The following is a 7,540-nucleotide window of genomic DNA, read 5'->3' on the forward strand; positions in this document are numbered from 1 at the left end:
AGAAGTCCACATTTTGGACTTGTAGGTGGCATACTCTAGCAGACCTCCTTGCTTTAATTCTATCAGTAGTAGCTGCCATAGCTTCTCCGAGGTTGTGCCTCCACCAAACCTCTTTACAAAAGCAACCCTTAACACATCCCATGAATTCTTGGTAGCCTGGGGCAATGGATTATACCAGGACTTGGCCTCTACTTTCATCAGTAGAGGAAAAATTCTAAGTCATGAAACGTCGTCATCTTTGTTGGAGACGACACAAGCAATGTCGAAATCATCCAAAAAGTCGGTAGCGATATCTTCTCCCTTCTTTCCACCACTGAACATGGGAAAAAAAACACTTGCCATGGTAGTGAATCAAGAAATTACAAACCTTTCTTTTTTTTAACATTAACAAAAATAGTGGCTCATAGCGGCTTTTTTACATGGTAAAAAAGTAATCTAATATGAGGAGAATGATAGGGTTTGGGGAATTGAGTATTTCTCCTAGTACCGCTGCACCGAGTAGGTATACGATCTTCTGTTGTAGAAGACTTTCCTATCTACATAGATATTCACATGCGTATGCTGCAGGAATCTGAATGGAATGCCATCGGCCCATTTTCCATCATGCACAGAGGGTGGAATACTTACTTATACTCTTACCATGCCAGTGTTGGTGAGTCGGCACATCCACAAGAGGTCGTCTCCTTTCATGGGCTCTACCTTTCCTTCGTCGCTCAGCACGTACGGGGTGATGGCGACGCGTTTGACCACTCCCAGCCTCTTGGCTAGTAGCAATTGCAGGTAATTTTTGTAGTCGGCGTGTTTCATGAATTCTACTCCATTCACTTGAAACACATTCCCAGCCCATTGGGTTTCACCCATGGTAGAGAGCTTCTTCAGGATAAGTTGTACAAGGAGAGGAGGAAGATCCTCTACCCGTCTTCCAAAACAGCAAGAGCAGTAGCCAAACCACTCTTCCCTAGGACATGGGAATCTTCTTACCACTTCTTCTTCAGGATTGTCGAAGTGGATTGGTAGCACTCGCATGCGTCGTGCAAATCGGTAGGCGACCTTCCGCCGCTTAGCTTCGGATGACTTCCTCTTTGGCAAGTTGGGTACAACCCGGCTTTCTGAGATTGAAGCACTTGCTTGGCCAGATGCTTCTCCTTTCGGAGTCATGTGTTTCTAGATTGGCTTAACTTCTCCTTACCTTTGGCTCGAGCAGCCCCTTTAGGCAACTTTGGAGTAAAGGTTATAACTTTAACTGCAGTTTCTTTAGGGAAAAGAGGCCTCACCATTTTCTTCCCTTCTTTGGTGTGAATGACTTCTTCGCGATGAATGTCGATGTAGACGATTTCAGCCCTTTCGCTGCCTTCGTTGCTGGCACTCATTGACAGTGTGTCCTGGTTGACAACAGTGATGGCACTTCACCGACCTCCTACTTGATGCTCTCAATTTGTGGTTTGAATGAGCAACACGTGATGGAGAATTTACCTCTTGAATACTGACGGCACTGCAACGTGGTAGTAGTACTTCAATGAAGGCGGCTAGTGCCTCCTTCATCTCCTCTTCTTCCGTCTTCCAATTAGAAAATTCCTTCAGCCATTCATCCATGATTGATGGTGGGCATCACTTTCAGCATTGTAAACCGAAGGGTCTTAGAAGCCCTCCTCACTGGGGGCACCAAATGACGGGAGCAAAGCGAACCCCGAACCCCAATAGCCTCTAAAACGCCGAGGACCGAATGGCGCACCTCGAGCCTGTTCACGGTAAAGCGAACAGGGGGCACCACCTAGCTTTGAGCGGCTAGGACACAAACCACGATGGTATGAACACCGCAAACTTACACACGGAGAGAGAGAGAGAGAGAGAGAGAGATTTGCAAATGATGAAAACCCTCGGGGGTGTGAGGGAGAATTATTTCTGCAGTATTTACAAATGGCACCTCGTGGTGATAGAGAGGTAGGGAGAAAAGATGGTGCAAACTACTTTGTGCGTTCTCTAAGATGACTCAATGATTGTGAAGCTTGCTACCAAGAGCGTGTGTACATGTGTGCATCGACCATTGGAGTCGAGCGGTGGACGTGTCTCCCTTCGCATGGTGAAAATCCCAAGGCAAGCCAACACACAAGCCCCCCTTCCCCATGATGCCAATAGTGTCAACTCTTCCCACTTACACTCTACCAAGTGCTGACCTCTCGTGAGCTCCCCCCCCCCGATAGTCACCTCTCTATGCCAATTTATAGGTGTTGGCTGCTTGGATTATGGTAATCCCGGTGTGATTAGGGTAAGCTTAATCGGGGATACAAAGCAAGTGGTGGGCCCAGTGTGGTTGACCCTTGCTTTGTTTTGGGAGTTTATTAAAAGATGAGAATCTCTAAGTGGGCCTTTGTGACCATCACCTAGAGAGAGGGAATTTACAAAGTGGGAATTTTACAATGGCTTGGGTGAAAACTAAAGAAATGATGAAAATAACCTATAAATTATTGAAAATGGCGTCGTGGTTGCGTGTTGTCAACGAATGGTGTAACATTTAATGACCTAATAACTTGTGTGTAGCGGAAATTAGCATGAACATAGTGGGCATTTCGTTAGAATAGATTCCTAATGAGAATTACAAGAGTGCTTGGGTGGAGAGAGCAACAAAAAGCATAACATCTAGTTAGATAGCATCAACAAGACTTTCAAAAGAGAGAGAAATTAAGCAATTGACAACAGTTGAGGACCGGATTTGCATGGAGCCGGTCCCCCCTCCAAAAGGCTTTGTATTATGGTTTCTCCCATCAAGAGAGACATTGTACAATACAATTCTTTGTGTTGCTTCAAGATTAGCTAGTGCAATGAAGATGAAATCTTCATGCACTAAGAAAAACACTTAGCAAACACAACATTAATTATCCCCGTTCTCAGACCCAAGACCTCACACACCTTCGAAGATGGTGAGAGCTAGCAGGGTATGAGAGTAGATTGAGAGGAAGAAGGAGTATCTTACGAGAAAGATGTACATCTCCTCACATAATCACTCATATTAGCATAGCTTAGCTTAGTAATTAGCATGGTAGAGGAGATGAGCATGCATTGAAGCTTGGCTCTTGGTTGGATTTGCATCCACATGCCAAGAGTGTGTCGATGTAGGCTTCTATCTCACAAGCTTGGAGTAGGTGATGAGCTCTCCATTAAAGCTTGGGAAGAGATAGTCTTCTCTTTCTTCACACATGAGATTGTCTGTGTGCGTGTGTGTGTGTGTGTGTGTGTGTGTGTGTGTGTGTGTGTGTGTGTGTGTGTGTGATAATGCCTTGCAAAAATCAGCCCCCTCTCTCTCTTGGGCGAGCCCTTTTGCTATTTGCTCTTGCTCAATCCTCATTGGCCCTCCCCAAGTCAAGCCAATGACTATTAAGCAGCATAAGTGATAGCCTTCTGACATGTGTCCCCCTTTGCCCTTTTTTGAGAGCTTTAGGTTAATTAATAATTCAATTAAACTCTCATTGGACCCCTTTGCCTCCTGGCCAATAGGAATCAGGCAAGCCATTGGGCTGCTGAATGCTCATTGGACCCCTTGGGAGACTGTCCAATAGTCATCTAGGAGACTTAATTTTCATTGGTTCTTTTATTAAGTGTTTTTAAATTAGTTAAACTAGATTTACTCTAGCCTAATTCTCATTGGTCCACCTCCAAGGCCATCCAATAGCAATTGGGCACACCTTGTGGGCATCTGGGCTAGGGAGCTGACATGTGTCCCTAATTCCCTTTATGTAAAGGGAGTGTGTGTGTGTGTGTGTGTGTGTGTGTGTGTGTGTGTGTGTGTGTGTGTGTGTGTGACTTTCTCTCTCATCCCCTACTCCCAAGGCTCGCCCCCTCCTATGTAGGGATTTTAAAAGACTTTTTGGTCACACACAAAGCATCCAATTTCCCCTAGGGTTGACCTTTGGACACAACCTTTGAATTTTGGAACCTTAGCATTTTGGAAGTCTTAATGGGCTGAACCTTAGGGTCTTTTTAGCCCATTGTTGCACATGGCTCTTTTGCAGATGGCCCCCCATTTGGATCCCTACTATGGCCGGTCTGCTAGCTTAACCAATATTCTAGCTTTTTCTCCCCTGGCACTTCCCCACATTAAATGATCAGTTTAATATGAGAAAATCATTTAGGAGAATTAGATATTGATTATTATGACATTACCTCTCTCTTGAAATCATAGTCGTCCTCGACTATGGTGTAGAGAAGATAAAGCATATTCATGAGTCCTTTTCTTAGTGGGTAGTGTAATGGCTACTGCCCGCACAGGAGCAATAGGCATTACGGGAATGATTATCTGCAACTACATTATATGAACATCAACATATAGAATGACAAGAGAAGGAAGTACACAATACACAGGCCCAGAACACCTCTTGCTTCATTCATGTATATCCAGACATAGAGTTACAACAGTAGATGCCCTGAATATCATAGAGATTGGTTAAGTTTCATCAAAAGACAGATATGCCCCTCCATATACAACCGTTGCTCCAGCGCAGATCGGGAACGGTGCACACACTCTTGTCCATGATATCCTGTGAAGAATTGCCACTATGGCCGCCGCATACCGCATACCCCTGATCCGCAGTGTCCAGACCTCCGCAGGACCGCATGTATGGCTAATGCCACCTGGCACGCACGGTGGATTGCACGAACCCACACTCAGCCCCTCTGGTTGGAAGGTTTCTGTGGTTGCTCTGCACCCTGCTCTGGTGAAGAGGAAATATCAATATAGCCAAAGCCTCTAAAATCTACAATATGTGCCCGATAGACCTCATCCAAAAGACGTGGATCTATCTCAATATGTTCCGGCCAGGGAGCCCGAGGAATAAACTGTGTTGGCAAAGAAATAGATTGGGGCGCCTGTGGTGGCAGAGGAGCAAGAGGTGTATGTAAAGGATAATAGCGAGAAAGGTATCTATTAAGAGAAGACCAAAATGGAGGGCAAGGTGGTAGACTGAGAGAAAAAGAATGAGCTAAGATCTCCACCCAAAAACAGACCCTGCGCCTCTCTTGACGAAATCGACGAATCATTTTCTGCAAACGAGATACATGAGCCTGGGCTTCAACACAATCCTCTGTAGCTTGTGCCCAATCAGCAACATCAAAACCCTCGGGAACAACACTCTTACCTCTGTCAGTGTTGGATGACTCGGGGTGTTGCACCACAACCTGCTGAGTGGGTGGCTGTGCTCTCACCTCAGCAGCTAAGTATGTGCTCCAGCTTTGTAGTTGATTATCCAAAAAAACTCGGAGATCTTCTTGCATCTCCACTGCCAACGCATCCAAGTCATTCATATTGATCATTACATCACCAGGGTGCGAGGCTAAGTAAGAGGCTAGGCTATGCTGCGTTCTCAACTGGAGAAGTTCATGTTGAATAGAGGCCACAAACTCAGCATTAGCCCCTCATAACATTTGTATTTCTGCCCCTTGTTGGCGAGTTGTTGCAGTCAGCTCTTCATTTTGAGTGGACAACTCGGCAATGTGAGTCTGCGAGGCCGCTACCTGCGCTTCCAACTCATTGACTCTTCCCTCTCTGGCGGGGGTTGGCCAGGCCGCACGAATAGACTCTGCAAGTCTGCTCACAAAAGTGCCGCATGCCTGCAATTGGTCAGCGGGAGTCGCTGACGTAGCCTCCCAAGGTAGCGTTGCGGCGGGAAGAGTACCTCCCGTCGAGGCAGCCGCATTGGTAGTGCCAGAAGTTTTCGGTTGAGCGAGAACATCCGCAACCGGAAAGCCCGTCGTCAGCGGAGTAGCACTGCCCACTCTCTCCTGCATTCGGCGGCACCAGCGAGCCACCGCAGAATCCTCCAAAAGAAGAGATGTCGTCGCCGGAGGTGGTGTAGAAAATTGATGTTCCTCCCTACCGCGCTTGCGGCTTGATGATCCTGCACCTGCAATTGCCATCTCTTGGGCTCCAGAGGATACCACTGTTGTCGATGGACCAGGAAAATCCCCAATGCCCACATGTTGCTGTTGTGTTTCCTCTCAGCCGGCACTACCAAGCTTTGCGTTTGCGACAGAGGAGCATTAGTGCCTTGGACCACCAAGCAATCATCTTCAAAGTGGCAGAGAGGACGCAGGGCGAGAGGAAAAACTTCTCTTAAAGGAAAAATCAATGTGAGCAGTTGGCTAACCTTTGTATTGGTTGGGGTATTCCTCCCCAACTGTGCCATCACTCTTTGGCACTCCGCCAGGAGGCGTTCTCTGACTACCGCTGCCCAAGCTACTGTCCCAAAGTTGGACGAATGCAAAACATTTCTTGCTTGGGTCGAAATGGTATAGGTTTTGGCTTGCAGCCAAATCTCCTCGAGAAACCATCAATACGCATCCCTGGTTGCTACATCTGACAACCCTGAAAGCTTATACTCTCCTTTTACTTTCAAACCAAATTCTTGCTCTACATCCGCAGAGCAAGGATCACATGAGAGGCGCGCACCACGCCATCCTTGGGCAAACAACAACACCTTGAGACCCTTTCTGTCAACTGAATCTGTTGATTATTCAGCACCACCATATCGCCAGCAGCGAGTTGCTCAATCAAACCTGCTGCCTACGGGTGAACTGGGATCCCTTGCCAATCCAGGTTGGCGAACACACGCAAGCCATGCGTCCACTCATCGAAGCAATAGCTGTTGTACAGGCGTGAAAGGAATACATTGCAGGAGAGAAGCTGTCATGGTGGCGATGAGGTGAAGGAGCAGAGAGTATAGAACTAAGAGCGCGCGACACACTAAACAAGAGAAACACAATAAGAATCGTCTGCATGTAGTAGTAACCTTTCCACAATGAGTTCCCAAAATAGGGCGATTCACGGTGTCCCAACCATCATAGATCCTTTCTCGCTTTCCAAGATTGTATGCAAAAGAATCCCCAATCATGATTAGGGCGGCTTCCGGCTCATGTACCATAGCAAAAGGGCACTAAATCGTGGTAGGTGAAACATAATGGCGTAGTCTGAAACCATTGACCGGCACAGAAATAACCTCCCCCATAAATCCGCCAAATAAAAAGAGATGGGCCCGCATGCTTGAAAAATCCAGAATGGTCCTGACCACCGTAATTTAAGCTTCCCCGGCGTCTTCCCGAGGCGGGAATTGAAGACAAGGACCAGCTGTCCCCGAACAAATTTCCGTGCTTTCGGGCGATCTAGCCATTTTTTCTGCCTAGACTACAGATCCTGCAACACCGCAAAGCTATTCAGCCGCTCTTCGTCCAGTTCCTACAAAACATCCAGTCGATAAATCACAGAATCCTCCGGAAGAAGCCAATCCGCAATCAACATCCGCATACTCGGAATCACATGCTCCACCGGAGTGATTGCCTCCATGCCAAATGCCAACTTAAAAGGAGTCAATCCTGTTGCCACTTTATAAGCTGTCTGATAGGCCCATAAGGCGAAAGGAAGTTTCACATCCCAATCCGTTCGATGCATATTCACCAACTTTGTTAAAATCCGAATCAATTGCTTATTAGTTGATTCTGCTTGCCTATTCGCCTGAGGATAATATGGAGAAGATTTCCTGTGTAATACAAAATA

Source organism: Adiantum capillus-veneris, chromosome 30 (assembly GCF_014529385.1).
Source record: "Adiantum capillus-veneris isolate H3 chromosome 30, ASM1452938v2, whole genome shotgun sequence".
Taxonomy (NCBI): domain Eukaryota; kingdom Viridiplantae; phylum Streptophyta; class Polypodiopsida; order Polypodiales; family Pteridaceae; genus Adiantum; species Adiantum capillus-veneris.